Here is a 25,028-nt window from a genome sequence, read left to right on the forward strand (position 1 = left end):
TGAGTGGGTGGGTGGGTGTGCGTCCATGTCTTCTGAGTAACGAGAAACAACACGTTCATAAGGATTTACGTAAATTACAACTGTATATATATATATATATATATATATATATATATATATATATATATATATATATATATATATATATATATATATATATATATATATATATATATATATATATATATATATATATATATATATATATATATATATATATATATATATATATATATATATATATATATATATATATATATATATATATATATATATTATAACAGCCCTCGAGCTCATGGGACTTGGCTCCCTCATCCGCCACTCCTCGAGACGCCCGCAGGTTGGGAATCTCGATCTACCGCTCCACTTACATCGGGGCTTCAGACTCAAGCCTCGGGCACCAAACCCAAGCCACCTCCTGCCTTATGGTCGACACCTCAGGAGTCTACTAGTACACAGCAGAGGATCTACTTCCCTCTCCCGGGAGCTTGGATTCTGGGTCATCTTTCACACAAGCATAGCAGAACACTCACAACACTCGTGCACACACATTCACGTCTCCACTCATTACACCTGTGCTACCCTCACGTCGACACGCCACACGTTACACCTGCACACACCCTCGTTATACAAGTGCTACACTCACGCCACACTCGCACACACACACACACACACGCATAGACAACTGCTGAGCCCGTGCCATCACTACAAGTATTTCATACTATATATTGTTAATTTATTGTCCTGCTTCATTCTTGTTCTTTTTTTTTATTTTTATTGTTCCTATTCAATATATATATATATATATATATATATATATATATATATATATATATATATATATATATATATTATATATCGTTGTTGGGGTTCCTAGTGTTTTAAGTTCAAGCATTTTGTGTGTCCGAGCCTGCCATCCTCTGGATTTACTGTCACACGGCTCGTGACAGGAACACACACACCAAATACACTCAGGGAAACACACTCCTAAGCAACATTTTCACTACACAATACGCACAGCACACACTGCCGAAGAATCTTTACATCCACAAATATGCAGCAGCATAATCAGAAGAAACCAGGATGCCACAATATCGGTGAATTCAACCACAAACAGTTGACGTGTAGACACGACCACAGGCTGAGGTGTGAAGGATGCCATACACTTGGACACAAATCTCGCCAATGTAGTTACTACAGCGGTTAGGGATGTGGCGGGGAAGATGCTGCCGATGTGTTTGATATCAAAAACGATTTTATAACTATTTAACATACAAACAGCCAGTCTTTGCAATCAAACCTTGATGACATTAAGCATCTTGTACACGTAAGAAATATCGATTTGTTTTGTTACCGAGACGTGGCTTCGTAATGAAATTCCTGATGAACATTTAACTGTACAACACACAGGTGAGATGGTGGACGTGGAGGAGGAGTCTGCATATATGTAAGCAAGCAACTGAAGGCAAGAGTGATAAAACTACCTACTCCTAAGCAATCCCGTGTCCAGGACTTATGGACGAGTGTACAGTGCAGTAAGTTACCAGCTTTTATTATAGGTTGTGTTTAAAGACACCCCAAGGCCACAGCTTCCTCTTCTGAATATGTCCAAGATGTGATGAAACAAATGTCTGTATGTAAGAAATGGCTTTATATGTTGATGTGATTTTAATGATAATTTATTTTCTAAGAAAAACAAAATTGATGGTATTATCAGAAATAGCAGACTCACACCAATGATAAATGAGCCCACTAGGATGACGTCAAGCACAGCCACAGTGCTGGATGTGATCATCACTAATAAACCAGAAAGTGTTTTGGCCACCTCTGTTGTTCCCGGGCCAGTACCTGATCATGACCTAATTGGCATTACAATAAATATCAAGAAGACGGAGAGAGCATGAACTAAAATCTTTTCGTCACCTTGGTAAATATAACAAGGACGCTTTGTGAGCTACTCGTGCCAGAACCCCATCTTTTTGATCAAATACTGACCACAGGCCACGTTCATCTACAACTTGATATTTTAATACTAATTTTATGAGTTGTCTGGATGCGTGTGCTCCTTTAGTAACTAAGGCAGCAAGCAGACCTGCAGCGCCTTGGCTCACTGAGGGTTTGCGTGTAGCAGTGAGGCAGCGTGACGACACCCGCACCAAGCTGAGGAGAGCCAGACACAATATTTGTCTGCAAAAACAATGCACGAATGAAAAGAAAGAAATATAGAGTCTTACTGGTGCTGCAAAAAAAAAATATATATATATTATCTTAAAAAGTCTAATAAGAGCAAACAAAATTCATCGGCCATATGGAATGTGATAAAATAATTAGTTCCCGGCAAGAAAAGCAGCTCGAGAAAAATATGAACTTCATAATGTCTTTCAAAAAGCAGAATAATTTAATAATTTCTTTGCCAATGTAGGAAAGACAGCATATGACAACGCAGCAGACAGTACAGAGCAATCAGTGCTCCCCCCTGGACCCTTCTCTTTGTAAAGTGCAGTAGTGTGACTGAAAAATTCAGACCCAAGCCAGTAGACACCAACACACTCATATTAACAGTAAAAAGTCTTAACCAAACACGTTCTGTGGGCTCAGATGGAATTTTGCTCAAATTTATCAAGGATGCCTTATATTCTATTGCATCTTACCTGCCATGCGTCATAAATGGCTCAAATGTTACCGGAGTATTTCCTCAGGCTTGGAAAAACGCATGTGTCGTTCCTCTGCTAAAGAAAGGTGATTTTAATGATTCAAACAATTATCGTCCTGTTCCTTTTTGCGGATGACACAAAGATAGGTAGATTAATTAGGTCAGAATCGGATGCCATCGCCTTGCAGGCAGATTTAGATAAAATGAATGAATGGACGGACAGATGGCAAATGCAATTTAATATCAATAAATGCAAAGTACTTAGCGTAGGTAGAGGAAACGCACACAATAGGTACACATTAAACAACCAAACTCTGGTAGGTACAGGGTACGAGAAAGATTTAGGAGTTATAGTTAGCTCTGAACTCCGTCTAAGAAGCCAGAAACAGGGCAAATAGGGTACTAAGATTAATTTTTAGGAGTCTTAAAAGTAGAAGGCCGGAAGTAATATTAAAGTTATACTTGGCGCTGGTCAGACCTCATCTAGACTACGCTGTGCAGTTCTGGTCCCCACATTACAGGAAAGATATAGGACTATTAGAATCAGTACAGAGGAGAATGACTAAAAGGATACAGGGGATGAGGAGTATTCCTTACGAGGCGAGATTGAAGTTGTTAAATTTACATTCTTTAGAGAGACGCAGGTTAAGAGACCTGATAGAAGTCTTTAAGTGGTATAAGGGTTATAACAAGGGAGATGTAAGCAAAATTATTAGGATCAGCAACCAGGACAGAACAAGAAATAACGGGTTCAAGCTTGAAAAATTTAGGTTTAGGAAAAAGATAGGAGGAAATTGGTTCTCAAATAGAGTGGTAGATGAATGGAACGGACTCAGTAATCATGTAGTTAGTGCTAGGACACTAGAGAGCTTTAAGAGAAGATTAGACAGGTTTATGGATGGGGATAACAGATGGAAATAGATAGGTATATTTCATACAGGGACTGTCACGTGTAAGCCTGGTCGCTTCTTGCAGCTTCCCTTATTTCTTATGTTCTTTTTTTTTTTTTTGTTACTGGTGCTCTCCAAAATATTTGAAAAAAATTGTATGTCAACAACTTTTAGAATTTTTAGAGGATAACAAATACATTTCTAACAGCCAGCATGGTTTTAGACCTCATCTCTCAACTGAGTCTGCGCTAACTATTATAAAAGATAATATTTACAATAATATTGACCACAAGAGAGTGTCATTGTTGACGCTGTGTGATTTGTCTAAGGCATTGGACAGTGTCAGCCATGATAACCTCCTGGCAAAGTGTTCTCACCTCAACATAGACTCCTTCAACGACTATTAATACAATATGACTCTGTCAGTCAAACTGCAAAGGGCAACACCTGCTAAAGTAAATGTCCATTTCGGTGTCCCTCAAGGCTCCACCCTTGGACCAGTACAAAAAAAAAAAAATAATAATAATAAACGGTTTATTCTTTAGGCAGTCAACAAACTGAAAATGTACATTGGGGGTGGGGAAATACTTGACATTAATCCTAAAGGTAAGTCAAATCTAGAAGAGACTATTGATTGATGGCTCGCACCATGGTGGGAATCGCACTGAGTCTGTACCGGTCCGTACGTGGCGCCTTTAGGGGCGTTATCTTGTACTGTCCACTATACATGTTAATGACATGGCTAAGTGCACCAGTGACTGTATTTTAGTTCAGTACGCGAATGACACTCAGTTTCTTCTCTAGGTGTGCTACAGCACACCTAGAGAATATCATTAAAGAAGACCAAACCATTCTTGTTAAGGCAAAAGAATATTTTCTCAAGAATGGATTAATGACCAACACTAATATAACACAGTGCATATTTCTCGGTGGCAGACACTTGCTGTCATAGCTGCCTCAAGACACTGTCATTAAATATGATAGTACTTTTTATGTAATTTATTTATTTATTTTTTTTTTTCACTATAATCTTGGTTTTACTATGGCTTATGACAACGTATTATTAAATTTTACTAAAATTTTATTTATCTGTATTTGCACTTTAATTTCGTGCTTTACCTTTGTGTTACTCTATGCTCTCTTACTATAGACTTTTATTTGTCCAGTTAAATGTTTACCGATGTTTAGCTAATTTTACAATGACTTTTACATGTTGTGATATCAGTCATTAGGGCAATGATGTACACAAAAGAATGAAAACAATTTCCCATCCAGCGGTGTAGAGCACAACCATTGGGCTCTCGCAGAGTTTTGAGCTTCAGAGATTTGAATGTTAAGCAATTTCTCGATGTGCGTGGTGCTTCCATTTGTTGCATTGCTGACACCTTCTCTCGTCAGTCACCTTCCATCAATAATTAACCTCTCTATAAAGAGTTGCATAGTGATAAGACCACCATAGATGACAGTGAAGGAAGGAATGTGAAGCAGCACAGAGACGGACAGACATGGACACGTGGGAACACGAGGGAGGCTGCAGGAAGGCGTATATATTATGTGGGCGATGTGTGAACCGCTGATTGTATAAGCATAGAGAAATACTCACTTTATTCCACTGTGACTGCTTTTAGCCAAAGGGATTGTTAATACTGCTGCTACTAATAATAATATTAATAACAACAATATACTTCGTAATGAAAATTATCGAACTTGTACCAAGTCGCAAATTTATGTAACCTCTTTTTTTTTTATTGCCATTTAATGGCATTCGAGACTTTACAATACGTCTAAGTCTTCAGTGTCCATAACACTGCTAGCACTACTTGTAGCAGTAGTAGTAGTAGTAGTAGTAGTAGTAGTAGTAGTAGTAGTAGTAAGTACTTATCATCAGCCACTTGGCGTAATGATTGTTACACTGAGTTCATAATATGTTAGTATATCCAGAAATTGCTCATTTTTTTTTGTGATGAGACAGAAAACGATCCCTTGTGTAAGATAAACTATAGTATATCTATCCCTGTGTTTGTTAAGCTGAAGCACTACACGTTACGTAGTGGAATTTGAAAATAAAAGGAATTCGAATTGCTACATCAAAACAATGAACACTAATGAAAAGTTAAATGCTAGGAAGACTGGTGCAGAGAAAGATACAGGCGGTGTTTCCAGGCGGTTCCTCCTTTGAAGACCAAGAGATTGATCTCAAAGTGTGAGACCTGCTGGATCACATTTGACAGTCACACACAACATCGTTCATGTTTTCTCTAATGCTAACTCGCTTGAAGAGGGCAGAACAGGCAGGCAGAGCTCACTGCCTTAATGAATGATTGCCTCACAGACACACGCACATTTGAGGGCAACAAACACAGAGGCAACACCCGAGGCGCTCACAGCAAAAGGTTCCCACCTCGCCTCGCTGGCAAACTGATTCCTCGACTCGCGTCAACCCAACTCATTTTTCATCGCAAGTCGGCAATTTTCTTTTCGCTGCAAAATTAAATCACTTTCGGAAACTTGGGACCAAATTTATTCAGGCCGGGGAAAGACTTGGTGGACGCGGTGGAGGAGCAGGCGGCCGACTGGAGCTGGCTGGATCTGGGCCCAAGGTCCACGCCAGCCTCCTCTTCTGCTCCACCTACGAAATTGTTAGCGTCACTTGCAGCCCCTGACAGCCCAAGGAGACGCCACCACACACCCTACGGCAAATACTGCCAGCCCAGGAGCCCTTTAGGGGAGGACTGTGCTTCCTCCATGGCAGTGTCCGGCGAATGGTGGGTGGCTCTTGGTCACCATGACCTCGCGTTCACTGTGAGGGGCTGCAGGCGTCGACGCCATTGCCCATTGGATTTAAATGGACCCTGAAGGGGAGAAGGCTATGTATCGTGTATCATCATTGTGGAACGCATCGTGTATCATCATTGTGGAACGCATCGTGTATCATCATTGTGGAACGCATCGTGTATCATCATTGTGGAACGCATCGTGTATCATCATTGTGTATTATCATCGTGTATCATCATTGTGTATTATCATCGTGTATCATCATTGTGTATTATCATCGTGTATCATCATCGTGTATTATCATCGTGTATTATCATCGTGGAACGCATCGTGTATCATCATCGTGTATTATCATCGTGTATTATCATCGTGGAACGCATCGTGTATCATCATTGTGTATTATCATCGTGTATTATCATCGTGTATTATCATCGTGGAACGCATCGTGTATTATCATCGTGTATTATCATCGTGTATTATCATCGTGGAACGCATCGTGTATTATCATCGTGTATTATCATCGTGTATTATCATCGTGGAACGCATCGTGTATTATCATCGTGTATTATCATCGTGGAACGCATCGTGTATTATCATCGTGTATTATCATCGTGTATTATCATCGTGGAACGCATCGTGTATTATCATCGTGTATTATCATCGTGTATTATCATCGTGTATTTTCATCGTGTATTTTCATCGTGGAACGCATCGTGTATTATCATCGTGTATTATCATCGTGTATTATCATCGTGGAACGTATCGTGTATTATCATCGTGGAACGCATCGTGTATTATCATCGTGTATTATCATCGTGTATTATCATCGTGTATTATCATCGTGGAACGCATCGTGTATTATCATCGTGTATTATCATCGTGTATTATCATCGTGGAACGCATCGTGTATTATCATCGTGTATTATCATCGTGTATTATCATCGCGGGACGCATTGCATCATGTAATCATCGTTGTATCATCGCTTTACTTACACTGACACAACACAAAACAACACAACACACGGAAGAGAACCTTTTTGGGGAAAAAGGAGCTTCTTTCATCACACACAACACAACACAACACAACACAACACAACACAACACACACACGGAAGAGGACCTCTTTGGGGAGAGAGGATCATCTTTCATCACACACAACACAACACAACACAAACACAAACACAACACAACACAACACAACACAAACACACACACACACACACACACACACACGCACACACACACACACACACACATAATATTATCTAATAAAATAACAACATAATTACAAACACAGCAACAATAGTGAGTGATCATGACAATATGTACTGCTACAAACGGTTCCTGGCTGCAATGACTCAAATTCCATTCACATTGTGTCACTCGCCTGCAGCTCAGCAAAATAATCTTTCAAGACATCACTGCCATCAGCGGAATCACTGTTGAAGAGAAACTGATTCCGTGTCCGTTTCAGTGCCACAGTAACCTCTCCATGGTGAAAGTATCCTTTGAAGGACTGAGTTACCTCCTGCAGATGCTTTCTCACTTCAGTCACAAAGAGCAATTCATACGTTTGTCAGGAAATGCAGAGTTCAGACCATCACGGCTCCTGGCTTGTAGTCCCTTAGTAGCACTGCTGTTACCGCTTGCGGGGGAGGAAGTGAAAGAGTGAAGATGAGAAGATGAAGGAGTGAAGATGAGAGGATAGAGGAGGCGGGGAAGGAAGGGGAGGAAGTGAAGGAGTGAAGATGAGAAGGAAGAAGTGAAGGAGTGAAGATGAGAGGGAAGAGGAGGACCAGGTGGGAGAGTGAGTCGTGAGGGTGTTTACACTAAAAGATGGTGACCTATGGTTAGTGCCATAATGAAACCCTTGTGGTGGTCAGGTGTTGTGGTGCTCGCCACACTCCTAACGGAAGAAGCGTGGTCGCCACCAACACACACAGACCTGTGTTCTGCACCCGTCGCCCACGCTCATTCACAAAGCCCCAATACGTGTCACGATCCCTGTTATCTTTCCAAGAAAGTGGACGGCACACTGATCCCAGAAAGTTCTAAAGGTCTGGATTTTTAAAGGCCTCGAGCACCTAGCCGACCTATCAGAAATCGCCAGCTATCAAACCCTCTCACAAACCCTTACCTCGGCACAGCACGCCAGAAATCACCTCAATGCCTGATCAATGTTGGGGAGGAAAACATAGCTATTCTATATAATAACATGATATACTAATAATAATGTTAACTCACAAACAAATTGAGGTAGTACACATTAAAGGAAATTAGGGAACAAATTTCTAGCCTAGACCAACACAGGATAAATCCCACTCACTCACTCACCATAGATTCCCCCTTTTATTGAGGCTCTTATATCGCCTCCCTTATTGCTCAGAGGCTATGCACATCAATACCTGACATTCCCGTCACTTCTCAAACCACTAAAACCCTTTTACTCCTTCAAAGGCCGCTGAAATATTTTCCCCAGCTGCGGGAATTTCCCCAGACGCTGTCACCGCGTCCCCAAATAACAATTCCCGTATTTTACCTCCTCAAACCTCACAAGACATCACCACCATCACCATAGATTAACTGTAACGCCACAACACCTTCCCCAAGGACACCAATAACACCACAACACCACCGCAGCCCCAACCACAAAATGGCTGCCTCTCACCCCGACACTGTCCCCTCAGGACACCATCCCCTCAGCGTTACATAACCAACACAACTCACCAGCCACATTGCAGCGGACAAGAGCTCTTGGTACCACAACAGACTCACCAGCCTGATCCTGGATATCAAGGTTATACCGCCACATCACTAATATACGTAAGTGTACAATACATTAAGTGTGCAGTAGACAGAGCGTGATGACATTTGTAATGAGCACCTCAAACTGATGCTACAAAAGTGACGCTACAACAAAACAACATACTTATGGTGTTGAGTGTTTTATATAATTATAGACGTGACCGGACTCAGAATAAACTGTACCGTGTGCAGCACTGAGGATTCATTACACCTGTCACACTGAGCAGCGCCATCAGGCTGCCACAATTGCCGTCACCGTCACGTCTCGTACCTGTGTCCACAGTTACACAGCAGGGTAAATACAGAATCACGTCCGCTTCTTTCTGGTAAATGAAACTTCCAGACAACTATCCACTCTTCTTCAGTGACATTCAGCTGTCCCCCTCTTCTAATTGATTAACTAATTAATTAGAATTAATAAAATTGAAGAAACTACTAACAACAACAACAACAACAACAACAACAACAACAAACAACAAACAATAATAATAATAATGATAATAATAATAATAATGTATTCCCTGGTATCTATATAGGCCTACCATTCTGTCTTGCATTCTCTCCACAACACAAACAAACATCACAACACAAACATGTACTATCCAGGCAACTCTCTCAAAACACCAGTTCTTTTCACCTCGTCATTTCTTATTCTATCGATCCCACCACGTTACTCCACACACACACACACACACACACACACACACACACACACACACACACACACTTCTCCAACACTTCGTTTCCAGTACACTTAACAGTTTCTTCTCCGCTACTTCCGTGTTCCATGTTTCAGCACCACACAGCACAGCGGATACCACTATTCCCACATATAACTCTCTCTCTCTCTCTCTCTCTCTCTCTCTCTGTACACTCACACCCAGTGTCCTTTGCTTGAGGATCTTTCTTAGTCCATCAAGAACTTTTCCTGCTTCTTTCACTCCGCACTTCACCTCTGTCTCAACTCTTGTGTCCACTGTGACTTGATCCCAAGTACCTGAAACAATCCATCTCTTCCACCTCCTCTCCATTAAATCTTGCATGCCTCCCTCCACTCACTCCACCACCCACTCTCACACATGTCCTGCCATATACACAGAAACGCTTCCCTCCTTCCAACAAGCTGCCTCCAACTCCACAAACTTTGAAAACGTCCCATACTTTTCTTACCAGTCCTTACCAGTGCATTGATAAACAAGTTACATTTAAGATCGTAATCTTGAATCGTGATGAATAACCAGGAAAGGTCGCTTGTTGCTCGCCGTTTCCTATTTACCAAGAGATTACGAGATTCGGTAAAATTAATGCAGAACTTTCCAATCTGCAAGTCTGTAATCCTGCGGGGCTGCAACAGGTGTCCCAGGGGAGGCGGGGAACAGACTCGTTTTCTTTACCTGCCGTGCTGGAGCGGGAGGCAGGCGGGTGTCACTCCTCGAAGGATGAAAGGACACGTCTCTATTAACATGTCAAATTCTAGAGTGTAAGTGACGTGAGGAAATGAAACGCCTTGAGTTAACGTTTACACACACACACACACACACACACACACACACACACACACACACACACACACACACACCTGAAACGTAAACCAGGTAAAATCTGTAGGAGGCGGTCACCACACCACGCGTCACCTCAGCGCCAACCATTGCAACGAGGCAAGTGGCCCCGCATCCCCTCACTCTCTGCTGCCTTTAACTTGCCTCTACCGAAAGCGTTCTTTGCTTTGTGAAACTTTATCGTTAGCACACTCCTTCATGTTCCTGTCGCAAAAACGTAGAACTGGTGACACAAAAATATCGAGAATGGGAAGCAAAAATTACAGTCAATAGAAATACTGTGCGCGTCTCTCATCATTTCCATCCCTCTCGGCACGTTGCATTCTTTCGATAATATTTTCAGAAGCCTTCCTTATTTTATGATGATGATGATGATGACGCAGTTTTCATCAGCTTTGCTCCTGATCTTCCACAACAGAGCTTCATTATACAATGTTTTTTTTTTTTCATATTTCTCGATATTTTGACTTCCTGCAACATTGTGTTCTCTAGCCACGCTTATACTAATATTTTCCATCCTAGTTTTTCACATTGTTGACCCGACCTTCCACTGCTAATCAAGAACACAGTGTCTAATGTTCATCAGTCTTGCATCAGTACACTCCCCACTTCTCTATTGTCTTGCTCACGTATTTTTGCCACTGTACTTTTGTCCAGTCAACTTTGCCTTTGTCTTTTATTCATCGAGGCCAAGCCGAGACCCTTCATCCTGCAGGCAACGTCCATGATCTTCTAAAACCCAATAATTCTAGTTACCCCGCCAGGAGCTTTTCTTTCCTGTGTTTCTCTGACGTAGCTTCATCGACGTAGCCTCATCCTTCTTAATGCTGCTATTCCTCCTTTCCTCTGAACTATTATCGATTCCACGCGTGAGGCCTTCCTGTCTGTGCCTAACACACTAAAACTTTGGACAATAACAACATATAACACTACAATATGATCCTCGCACGTTCAAGACAGAAAACTAGTTCTCCCCACTGAAAATATTCCTTTCACCAACAATAATCCTAACCAAGAATCACCCTCGTCCATCTTTTTATACTCGAAATATATATATATATATATATATATATATATATATATATATATATATATATATATATATATATATATATATATATATATATATATATATATATATATATATATATATATATATATATATATATATATATACACATTTTTTTTTTCATGTCAGTTTTCATTATTCTGGTGGGTTGTGTCCCAAAGCTAGTAAAACAATCCCCAATTATTTTTCAGTTTCCCAGCTCTCTCTCTCTCTCTCTCTCTCTCTCTCTCTCTCTCTCTCTCTCTCTCTCTCTCTCTCTCTCTCTCTCTCTTTGCAGTGTTAACATCTGTTAAGAAAGCTATTTTAGTTGAGTCTTTTCGTAATACTTCACCATTAATATATTACAAATTTTCTATCGTGTCCTTCGATCCTTCTGATTTAACACATTAATTTTTTTTTATTGCTAGGAAAATATTCTTTCTTGTCATTTATCCTTCAATGGCAGCTGACTTGGATGGAATTTCATAATGTGTCGCTAGAATAATAACAAGTGGTGCCGCATTGACAACCTGCCAAGCCAAATCAAGGCAACTTTATCCTCGACTCTTGCTTCACTTGCATGGCTGAGGCACGATCGCTGCGATGTCTGAAGGTGAAGTCACGCCCTTCCGATTCTCTCACATCAGGCGCTGGAATCTATTCTGGAGTGTGAAGTTCTCGCCCACCTTTCATCTCATAACCGCCTTAGTCCCCGTGACACTCTCTCAGGGATGTAGCACCACTAATCGGCCTCTGTGTGTGTTGTGATGCTGCCTCGCACGCAAACACACACACACACACACCCACACACCCACCCACACACACACACACACACACACACACACACACACACACACACACACATGTAACTGTATGTATCGCGCTTGGATCTCTCGCAACAAATAAATAAACTAATTCGGTTCCCCTATTGAAACAATCATCCGTACGAAGAAAATAAAACAGAGACAAGCTCTTCCTCCAAGCTAAGTCCCTTTTCTTCCTCCTTCTCTCCCTCCCTCCCTGGCCTTAGTTTCAGCAGTGCCCAGGACAACAAGGCGGCAGCCAGCTCGGGCGGCTCATCCCTAGAAATCCCCCAGAGAGACATTGTCCTTAGGCGGGGCTCGGGACGCCTCTCCTTGCTGTTGTGCCGCCGTGAGCGTGGGATTACAACGCGCAGCCAGAAATGATCTCTCTCTCTCTCTCTCTCTCTCTCTCTCTCTCTCTCTCTCTCTCTCTCTCTTAACTTACTGAAAGTGATGCCGCGGTCCCTGAAGTTCTGCGCGATGGTTTTGAGGGAGACCTTGAGTGAGTCCTTGTCCCTCCTGAAGCAGAAGAGGCAGGCGAGGCAGAGCGGGCAGAAGAGCCCCGTCCAGGCTGTACAGAACCGGGTGGTGAAGAAGGGCGCGTGGAACACCTCCCTCTGCTGCAGGAACCAAGGGGAGGCAGGTGTTAGCGTTGGGTTATGGGCTTACGTGAGGGGTGGCGATTGTTCAGGGGACTGGTGGTACTGTAAAGGGGATGTGGGCAGTGGTGGTGGTGGTGGTGAAGAGGGAAAAGGAGGAGGAGGAGGAGGAGGAGGAGAACAACAACAAAAACAACAACAACAACAACAAAAACAAGAGCAAGGAGGAGGAGGAGGAGGAGGAGGAGGAGGAGGAGGAGGAGGTCAAGGACGACGACGGTGACAAGGACAAGAATGAAAATGAAGGGACGAAGAAAACGGAGGCAAGGTGGTGATCTTAGTATACGTTGTGGGTTTGGTAATTTTTTAGATGACAAGAGGGACACTGAAGGAGCAGACCTGTTGAAAAGCTACGCAATGAAGGCACACAGGAGCGAGATGTAGGTAAAACACATGCAATAATTTTCGATCGGTTCATTACACATTCGCGTTCAAAAGCAGAATCTCGAATCCCAAACATTTGCTTTATCAAGCACACCAGCGCCAGAAACTCCTCGCCTTGTTGTATCATCAAAATAGTCTAATACAGTAATTGCATTTTTTTTTTATGTGGTTAAGCTCATCACTGCGAAGGCACAAGTCATTTTTCCCCAACAAGCAAAGTGTAGTGGTGACGAGATCACTTTGCTGAATGAAGCGTTCCAGCACATAGAAAGTAGAGTTCTACCTAGTCTCTACGTCTTGAATTAGTTTCTTGACAGGAACACCGTGCTGTAGGTGAAGCTGGCTCCGTTTGTCAGAGGCTTTGACACTATGGTGGAAAAAGACAACAATTTGTTTTACTTTATCTTTTGTTATTTGCATTTCTCTTACATTTTTCACTGAATCCTGTACAACTAAATCTAGTGTGTGAGCAAAGCATGGAAGATGACGCAAATTCATGATGTTCTTTATTGCTGAGCTCATACTGGCAACATTGTCAGTAACAACACAATATACCTTGTCTAGAATTTCCCATTTACTGCATACATGTGTCAGTTCCTCTGCTATATTCTGTGCTGCATGATTTTTTGTCGTTATTACTGTCTCCAATACAACAGATCTAAAATTGAAATCATGAGAAATGAAGTGTGCTGTGACAGTGACAAACAACACTCTGCGACTAGGCATCTCATGCCAAGGATTTAGGCCATGAACGAAAGTTTTAAATTCTTTTATCTTCAGTTATAGATAGTGGCTGAAGATCTTGAACAATCATTCTCATTAAAAGGTGATCAAGTTCCTTCTTCTTAGCAGAGTAATTTTTGTAGAACAGAGTCCTGTCAATCGTTTGATATAAAGTAGGCTGCACCGTGGCTGATGATGCTCCTGCTGGTCTCTGACTCCCAGCCATATCTGGCACTGACTCTTCCCGCATCTCCGCGTATTCTAATGGATGTTTCGTGGAGAAATGCTTAATCATACTTTAAATATTTCCGTTATACTTAAGTGTGTCCTTGCACACTAAGCACACAGTAGCGTCAGGCATTATTTAGTCCATGTAGGTCCAGACTGGAGCTTTCCTGGCTCGTTTTGAGGCCATGTCTGGTGTCGCACTGTTACAGTACAATGATAAAATAGCTATTTCTGCGAGACACACTCGTCTTTCCTCCTGTTTCTTAAAAACTGTATGAATATTTTTGGAAAGCCCTTATACTTTTTTCTATGACACGAAAAGTTCCTCTACTATAAGGAAATACTAAATGTTGAAAAATTTTGTAATTTAAATTAATACATTTTTTTTTTCTATGTAGGAAGGACACTGGCCAAGGGCACAAAAATCCAATAAAAAAATGCCCACTGTAATGCCAGTCCCATAAAAGTCCCATAAAAGTATATAAACATGGTGCAGTGCGTCACATCCTCCTGTGAAGCAGTGGTGCTGTTTTTCCGTACCTGGCAGTGACGTAAAATTTCCGCCGTTTTCTATTGATGTAAAAACTAAAGAGAACGGGATAAACTACGACACTTAGCCAGACACTTCTGTAAATTGACTATGTATGCAGAAACATTTTGTATAATTACATAAAATTAATTGTTTCAGCCTTCCTTGCATTTCAGAAATTTCAAAATATACACTATGGCATATTTATCTTGGCAGTTGCAGTCGGAATGATGTAGTGAACAGCTAGCTGTCATCTAACTGACTGTCTTCATCCTTCGTGTCCGCCACGATGTAGCTTCTGTTGCGGTCTTTTATCGCTCTTTTCACTCTGCTCTTAGGAATCAGCTAACTGCATGCCTCTCCCTCGCCTTGCAGCAGATTCCTCACTTCTGTGGAATGAATGGTTAGCAGTTAGTCTTTAAACGCGTTTCCGGCCACAATTTTCATATTTTTAAAATATGATATTTCAATATCATATTTTAATATTTTCTACTGACAGTTTCATTACCTTAATTTTCTTCATCACTGCCTTCTAAACCTGATGCAAAAAAGAGATGACGAAGATAATGATATAGTCCGTCACTGTGTGATTAATTGTCATCATCATTTTGTTCGTTTTCATCGTCATCATATATGGATACATCATGGGTTTCTACTAAGTATTAGCATTATCATTTTCTTCATTTTCTTCAGAATCATTTTTTCCTGACTTACTTCGCGAAAGTCACCTCAGCCTAATGCATAACAAAGGTAAGGATACTGAGTATTAATTGCTTCTTCCAGTACTTGTGAATAATTTCCTTCATTACTTCCTTTAATTTCATCGTCACTAGCAAATAGATCCTCGCCTTCGTTATCTGCATTTGCATTCTCATTGTATTCGATTTCTTCATCACTGTCTAATAAACGTAATGCCCAAAAAAGATGACGAGGATAATAATTGTCGTCGTCACTCATTTTTTTTTCCTTGGTCTTTTACAAAAACAGTAGATTTTTAAAAATTATATCATATGACAGTCAGTTCAGCAGAAGACCTTTTTTTTTTTTTTTTGTTCAGGATACGTTCTCCAGCCCGTGCACAAACGTCCTCGCTAGATAAAGTAAGAAGTACTGCTAGAAGTGTTAATCAACTCCCGCGATGAGGCCATAACATGAGCCCTGATACAAGAAGTGTTAATGAATTCCTGTGATGAGGCCATGATATCAGCGCTGATATAATGCTTATACGTGTCACCAGGCACATTCAAAACGTGTTGGCAAAGGCTTTTCAGTACATTTCCCACAGCGTAACTACACTCCTGTTTTTCTTGTTTTTGCCCTAAGTAATTCATTTCATACCCCCTTTGTGTATTCATGGAATGTTATAGTGCAGGATCATCTGTTACCAGCACGAAAAAGAAAAAAAACAGTGGTACGATATTTGTCGTTTGTCTACAACTTCCGTTCCCAGGCCTTATCTCTGATGACATCACTATCACTTCTAGACATACTGCATTTTCTATATATGGTACAGAGAGAGAGAGAGAGAGAGAGAGAGAGAGAGAGAGAGAGAGAGAGAGAGAGAGAGAGAGAGAGAGAGAGAGAGAGAGAGAAACCGCCACTTGTGCATTTTTAACTAATGGTGTGATACAACGTCTCTGTCCATCTATCCATGTGATGCTGAGAGCTTGTAAGTCAACGACAATGTGTTTCCAATACTTTTGGTCTAAATGTAGAATAAAGTAGCAATTATACGCAGATTTAAGAAAAAAAGCATATGTAAAACAAAGTTTTGAGGAAATTTTGCCATATGGGAAAAAAAAACATATATATATATATATATATATATATATATATATATATATATATATATATATATATATATATATATATATATATATATATATATATATTTTCATTATCAAAACAAAATAAATTAGTTTAGCAGAAAAAAGGATAATTAGTGTGTAGAAAGCTATAAGTACAGTAAATAAAGTGATCACCCGCCAACATGAACAATACTGCATGATCAGATTTAGTTGCAGACACACAATAACATTTCTAAACTAGGTTCAAATGTTCTACAGTCACCTTGCTGAAGTGAAATCTCACTCAAAGCCATTAATGATTAACAGTATTCATATGGGGGCAATTTCTCTGTTTTCGCTTTATGATATTCAGTTTAGAGAATAGCCGTTCAACGTCAGCATTGGAAGTTGGAAGCGACAGGGCATTAAGCGCAAATGTAGCAAAGGTCCGGTACTGGAAATTTCCCATGGCGTCTGTAAGTGTCATAAGATGAACATAGAGTAGGCAAATATCATACTTTGGATCTTTAAGATGGTCTGGGAATTTATAAAACTGAACAGTTCTCCACTCGTTATGAACAGCCTGTTTATCATACATATTGGTGATCCTTGGCAGTTCATCCATTAAGTCGCTGAGGGATGACATGTTTGCTCTGGCGGTGGGATCCATTACTTTCCCGGGATGCAAATATCGTGTCAACATCCATAACTTATTATTTAAGTCAAGTCTTTTCTTGATTTCTTGACATAGTACAATAAGAAAAGTCCTACATCTTAACCTGATGTCAATCATCATATCTACATTATTCACATATTCTGGTGCCTGAAACAACGAGTGTAATTTTGCCTCAAGGTAAATTTGATGAACAGGTTTGTGTAGGCTGCCGTTTGCTGGGTTGATATCATATAAGGGAACTTTACAAAGTAAATGCTCCTGACAAATGGAATGTACCAAAAACCGATACAGGCTAGATATTTGTCATGAATCAAATGAAGTGTTGGGCCTTTATTCTGGAACACTAAGTTAAAATTATTTACATGTGGCAAAATGTAATTCAAGAAATGTAGATAGCAGACTATTGCTTGATCCTCTAGTGCCTTCCTAATGTTTTCAACAGCCAGCAACCTACAGTCATAAACCTTACTCTGAAAATACAACCTTGGGGCACTCCACTGCTCCAAAACCCTTGCCACAGCCTCATGTAATGATAACGACCTTGTTGCACTACCATGTAGTATTTTATGCGGTTTTAAATTGCAGAAACCCTGGAATTTCCGAAACTCTGATTTCCTCTTTCCGCTATGTGCAAAATAATCATATATGTTTCGTGGCAATTCCTCGCATGCACGAGGCAAGGTTTTAGCTGCTTCACTAGCACACAAATGGATGCTGTGGAAGACACATCTAAAGACAGTAATGCCAGGACGTTCTTCTCTCAGTCTGCTGGTGACGCTGTTGTAGTTACCCATCACATTTGATGCACCGTCTGATGCGAAACCAGTCAGATTGTCTAATGGGATATTATCAAGTAGCAGACACTGTTTTGTTATGTTAAACAAACCATGACCAGTTGAACCGTTGGCACCATTATATACATCTACAAGGTCCAACATAGCAATTTTGATACCACTTTTTTCTTCATCAAAATATTTTGTCATAACTGCCAAAGATTTTGTTTCACTACAGTCTGTGCTTTCATCAACAATAATACTGAATTTACACTTCCTAAGTTTCTCAGCCAAACACTCATTGGAGAATTTACCTAACTTGTTTACAATATTTGTGCACTTCGTTCTTTTCATTGACATTTCAGCAGCAATTTTTAAGTCTGGGAACATTCGTTTGTTTAAGTCTATGAGGTGATCACAAATGATGAACGGTAGATTATGTTCCGCTAGGAAAATACTGACAAAAGTATTGTTGCGTAAGCAACACCACCTGTCACACCACCTGTCACAAGGGGAGGTGCATGATAGCCGTGATCTTCAATGCGGAAGTTCTGTTGGTCATTTTGAGATGTGCTGGTTGGGGAGACTGACCGTTATTTCTTGGTATGGTCTGCCGCCTTTCTTCTAAGTTTGTATGCTGCCTTGATTTACAGTGACGCTTGAGGCAAGTAACTTCTGCTGTCAAATATTTGTGACACGCTCGACAGTACGCCCGTTTCTTGTCTCCTTCAACTCTCGCCAGCCATGCTTTGAACAAATCGTTTGACAACCACTTTTCTTGGAAACTATGACGTGTAGCCATGATGATAACTGTTGTACAAATACTTTCAGTTACATCAAAGTGCGTTTACTGGATAGCATACAAGATAAATACATTTCACGTAAGTGTACGTTTGCATCCTCACTTCGTTTTCTATCTTGAGAGTAAGTAACTAACAAACTTAAGGGTAACTTTTAAGAATACGTATTTAGGACTGTCAGGAAAGAGTGAAACAATGATAATGTTAACTATATTAGCTGTATAATATATAATGTGAGTAACACTCACATTATATAAGATGCAGTACGTGTTGGTAATAGATATGACACCTCAAAATGCTTCACGCTGCAGGAATTCCACGTTAACCCAAAGAAGTCTGGGTCTCTTCTGACAGTTTCCACAGTTTCCTCTATAGGAGGAGGCAGTAGACATCTGCCGAAACGATAATTACTCCCAGTGAGGTCTAAAGCACTGTTCAGAGAGTGCTGTGAACTTATCATTAAACCCAGCTGTGACCTCACTGAACGTTTCCCTTTGTGTCTACCACAACACAAGGGGGCAGCTTCACAAACCTGCCCCTCCTAAAGACAACTCTTCTTCCTCCACACAAAACTACAAGCACCTAATAACACACACACCCTTCAGTCAAAAATTTTAAAATCACATCCATGGCGACTCCTACATAAGCCTCAGAGTCCCCATCTGGGGAGAGGGACCAAAAATGTCCCCAGGCCGGACTGCCTTCTCTGTCAGAGCGACCCCTAAGTGTGTTGACACCCCCTCAACATTTTCTTCATTAACTTCTGCAACATTCGCGGTCTAAGATCTAATTTTCAATCCTGTAGAACACCACCTCTCACTCTTCTAAACCTCATCTTCTTTTCCTTACTGAAAACTCAGGTGTCTGAGGCAACTGACAGTAGCCCCTTTTCTGTTCCCTCCTACTTTCTCTATCCTCATTTTCGATCTCAAAAGCTGGATGCTGCGTTTATGTGCGCAGTGACTTAACTCTGCTCTCGTGCCCACGCTCTTGAATCTTACAAGTTTTCCACCATCTGGCTACGACTACAGAGCTCACTCTCATACTAAATTTATCTGTGCTGTATACCTCTCACCTAACTCCTCTGACTATAAGAAATTCTTTGACTACTTAACTTCCAAAGTGGAGCACATTCTGACCCTCTTCCCTATAGCAGAGATCTCCCATTCTTGGAGACTTCAATGTTCACCACCAGCTTTGGTTTTCCTCTCCCTTCACTGACCATCCTGGTGAACTAGCCTGCAACTTTGCTATCCTCCATGACCTAGAGCAATTGGTGCAACACCTTACTCATATTCCTAACCGTCTTGGAGATACGCCCAACATTCTTGACCTTTTCTCTGACCTCTAATCCTTCTGCTTATGCTGTCACTCTTTCTTCTCCGTTGGGCCTCCACCGATCACAATCTCATATCTTTATCTTGTCCTATCGCTCCAAGCTCCCTCCTCAGGATCTCTAAGCGAAGGTGCCTCATGGCTTTCTGCCTCTGCTAGTTGGGGGACTTCTGAGGAGGTATTTTTCAGATTTTCCTTGAGAATGACTACTGCTTCTGTGTCAGAGACCCGTCTTTGTGTGCTTGAGCGCATAAAAGAGATGATAGTGTCTGGCATGGAGGCATACATTCTCTCTACTCTTTTTCTCGAACTAAGCCTTCTAAACCTTGGTTTAACACAGCTTGTTCTCGTGCTATACATGATAGAGAGGTGGCCCACAAAAGGTACTTAAGCCTTCCATCACCAGAATCTCATGCACTCTTATATTTCTGCCCGGAACCATGCCATGTCTGTTCTCCAACTTGCCAAAAACTCCTTTCATTAACAGAAAGTGTCAAAACCTTTCAAGATCCTAACTCCCCTCGTGATTTCTGGCATCTAGCCAAACATATCTCCAATAACTTTGCTTTCTTCTTCTTTCCCTCTCCTCTCATTTCAACCAGATGGCACCATCTGCTATCACATCTATTTCCTAAAGCTGAACTCTTTAGCTCAAACCTTTGCTACAAAACTCTACCTTGGACTTGATTCTGGGCTTGTTTCCTCCCTCTCCTCCACCCTCTGACTACTTCATGTTACCTATTAAAATTCTTCGCAATGATGTTTTCCATGCCCTCATGGCTGGCCTGGGAAACCCTCGGAAGGGTTATGGACCTGATGGGGTCCCCTCCTACTGTTCTCCGAAGCACTGTGCCTCTGTGCTTGCAAACTCTTTCCAGCTCTAGTCTGTCAACATCTACCTTTCCTTCTTGCTGGAAGTTTGCCTACATTTAACCTGTTCCTAAAAAGGGTGACCGTTCTAATTCCACTCAAACTACCGTCCTATTGCTTTAATTTCCTGCCTATCTAAAGTTTTTGAATCTATCCTCAACAGGAAGATTCTTAAACATCTATCACTTCACAACCTTCTATCTGATCGCCAGTATGGGTTCCGTCAAGGCTCTGTTCCTAAAAAGGGTGACCGTTCTAATTCCTCAAACTACCGTCCTATTGCTTTAATTTCCTGCCTATCTAAAGTTTTTGAATCTATCCTCAACAGGAAGATTCTTAAACATCTATCACTTCACAACCTTCTATCTGATCGCCAGTATGGGTTCCTTCAAGGCCGCTCTACTGGTGATCTTCTGGCTTTCCTTAATGAGTCTTGGTCATCCTCTTTTAGAGATTTTGGTGAAACTTTTGCTGTTGTCTTGGACATATCCAAAAGCTTTTGATAGAGTCTGGCACAAAGCTTTGATTTCCAAACTACCCTCCTACGGTTTTTATCCTTCTCTCTGTAACTTCATCTCAAGTTTTCCTTTCTGACCGTTCTATTGCTGCAGTGGTAGACGGTCACTGTTCTTTCTCCTAAATCTATTAACAGTGGTGTTCCTCAGGGTTCTGTCCTGTCACCCACTCTCTTCTTATTATTCATTAATGATCTTCTTAACCAAACTTCTTGTCCTATCCACTCCTATAAGCTGATGATAAACCACCCTGCACTTTTCCACGTCTTTTTCATAGATCGTCTCAACCTCCTTCAAGGAGGTAAACATATCACGCCAAGGGAAGCCTACAGAACGCTTGACTTCTGATCTTTCTAAAATTTCTGATTGGGGCAGAGCAAACTTGGTATTGTTCCAATTCCTCAAAAACTCAATTCCTCCATCTATCAACTCACGACACAACCTTCCAGACAACTATCCCCTCTTCTTCAATGACACTCAACTGTCCCCTCTCTTCTACACTGAACATACCTCGGTCTGTCCTTTACTTATAATCTGAACTGGAAACTTCTCTAGCTAAAACAGCTTCTATGAAGTTAGGTGTTCTGAGACGTCTCTGCCAGTTTTTCTCACCCCCCCAGCTGCTAACTCTGTACAAGGGCCTTATCCGTCCATGTATGGAGTATGCTTCACATGTCTGGGGGTTCCACTCCACTCTGCTCTTCTAGACAGGGTGGAATCAAAAGCTTTTCGTCTCATCAACTCCTCTCCTCTAACTGACTGTCTTCAGCCTCTCTCTCACCGCCGCAATGTTGCATATCTAGCTGTCTTCTCTACCGCTATTTTCATGTTGATCTGCTCTTCCTAATCTTGCTAACTGTATGCCTCCCCTCCTTCCGCGGCCTTCGCTGTTAAGACTTTCTTCTTTCTCTCACCCCTATTACTGTCCACAAAGTATCACTGACAGCCGCTGGTTGTCTAACAGTGACAGATAATGCAGTTAAGTCCGCAACTAAAACAAGGGTACGGGTTGAATTGTTAAGTTTCATGACATTATTCTTAATACAATATTTGTTTCATTCATAAAATTGGCGAAAACAGCATTCCGGAAATATTTCCGCTGGTCACGTGACTTCCGTAGAGGTGACGTGTCTGTACGTTTGTTTAGCAGACGAATTTCCGTCAAACAACAGCACTACTCTGAAGACCTTTACTCAACTGGAGGTCAGAATAGAAGCTTCCCCATAATATATATATATATATATATATATATATATATATATATATATATATATATATATATATATATATATATATATATATATATATATATATATATATATATATATATATATATATATATATATATATATATATATATATATTTCTTTTTTTTATGTAGGAAGGACACTGGTCAAGGGCAACAAAATCCAATAAAAAAAATTGGCCACTGAAATGCCAGTCCCATAAAAGGGTCAAAGCAGTGGTCAAAAATTCATGAGTAAGTGTCTTGAAACCTCTCCATTTCAAGGAATTCCAAGTCATAGGGTGGAAATACAGAAGCAGGCAGGGAGTTCCAGAGTTTACCAGAGAAAGGGATGAATGATTAGAGAGTACTGGTTAACTCTTGCAGTTAGAGAGATGGACAGAATAGGGGTGAGAGAAAGAGAAGAAAGTCATGTGCAGTGAGGCCGCGGGAGGAGGAGAGGCATGCAGTTAGCAAGATCAGAAGAGCAGTTAGCATGAAAATAGCGGTGTAGAAGACAGCTAGATATGCAACATTGCAGCGGTGAAAGAGAGGCTGAAGACAGTCAGTTAGAGGAGAGGAGTTGATGAGACGAAAAGCTTTTGATTCCACCCCTGTCTAGAAGAGCAGTATGAGTGGAACCCCCCCAGACATGTGAAGCATACTCCATACATGGACGGATAAGGCCCTTGTACAGAGTTAGTAGCTGGGGAGTGAGAAAAACTGGCGGAGACATCTCAGAACGCCTAACTTCATAAAAGCTGTTTTGCCTAGAGATGAGATGTGAAGTTTCCAGTTCAGATTATAAGTAAAGGACAGACCGAGGATGTTGAGTGTTTCTCTCTTTCTCTCTCTCTCTCTCTCTCTCTCTCTCTCTCTCTCTCTCTCTCTCTCTCTCTCTCTCTCTCTCTCTCTCTCCCTCCTTGGAGGTTCGCTTCCCCTCAAATTTTCCTCCGGCAGAAGTTTCCCTCCGGAGGCTGGTGAAGTATGCGTTCTGAGTGCCTTCCAGTTTTTTATTCAGTTGCAGGCTTCCTCATGACGGCACACCACGCCGCGCCTGCTGAGTGACTGACAACACCCTGTCCAGGAGCGATTCCTGCAGTGGTAATGGTCTGCACATGAACTTTAAAAACACTCTAAATCATCGCCTTCACTCGCCTTTAAACACACACACACACACACACACACACACACACACACACACACACACACACACACACATTTTTTTTATACAATATTTTTATTTGAGTGCCTTCTTGGCGTGCAAGGTGCGGACGTGGAGGGAGTGATGAGAAGGAGGAGGAGGAGAAGGGGAGGAGAGCAATAACAACAACAACAAGAACAACAACAACAACAACAAAAGAAAATGACTACATTACTTACAAAATCCTGTCTTTACAAACTTACAAACCAGTACACTGCTTCTCCATCTTATCCTGTGTTCCATGTGGGTGTGTGCGCGTACCCACAAGCGCGAAAAACAAAAACGTAGCACCCTCATTACAACATTAACCTTCACAGGCCTCAACATCACCCTAATCACCAAGCCGTGTGACCCTCGTGGACTGGAGGTGCTGGCGGCGCGTGAGGTGTGGCCAGCAGTAGTATTTACCTTAGTCCTTGAGCGCCCTGCGGAGATGTCACGGACTCCTCGGTTACCACCGTGGTTCCTGGAGGACAACGTACACTCCCGTGGGGTTTGGGTACGAAGGGGGTTGATCAGGGGGAACGAAGAGGTGAGATCGCATGGTGGCGTGGGGATGTAAAACACAGCGATGCTTTTCACTGGCCGGGGATCATTCACGGCATTTAAAGCTTCCACATGCCGCAAAATTTCTCGTCAACTTAATTTTCTTTCGTTTGCCGTCGATGTGTTCAGGTTTTCTTAGGTGTTTACTATGTCGTGTTTCAGAAAAAAAAAACCACTTTAGTTTAGTCAGGAAGCAACAGCCACACCTACGCTGGCAGCAGTGCCTTGCGTCCACGGTGCT

General features: G+C 41.4%; 1 protein-coding gene across 1 annotated transcript in view; it reads right to left on the minus strand.

Annotated features, from left to right (window-relative positions):
- The window catches only part of LOC135098515 (uncharacterized), a 53,322-nt gene extending 28,643 nt beyond the window's left edge, over nucleotides 1–24,679 (minus strand). The window contains exons 1-2 of the mRNA XM_064000934.1: nucleotides 24,650–24,679; nucleotides 12,979–13,153 (exon numbers count right to left, since the gene is read on the minus strand). The gene's annotated coding sequence lies outside the window, so the exon portion shown is untranslated. The remainder of the gene's footprint in view (nucleotides 1–12,978; nucleotides 13,154–24,649) is intronic.
- Between the last annotated feature and the right edge of the window lie 349 nt (nucleotides 24,680–25,028).

This window comes from Scylla paramamosain, unplaced genomic scaffold (genome assembly GCF_035594125.1).
Source record: "Scylla paramamosain isolate STU-SP2022 unplaced genomic scaffold, ASM3559412v1 Contig67, whole genome shotgun sequence".
NCBI lineage: Eukaryota > Metazoa > Arthropoda > Malacostraca > Decapoda > Portunidae > Scylla > Scylla paramamosain.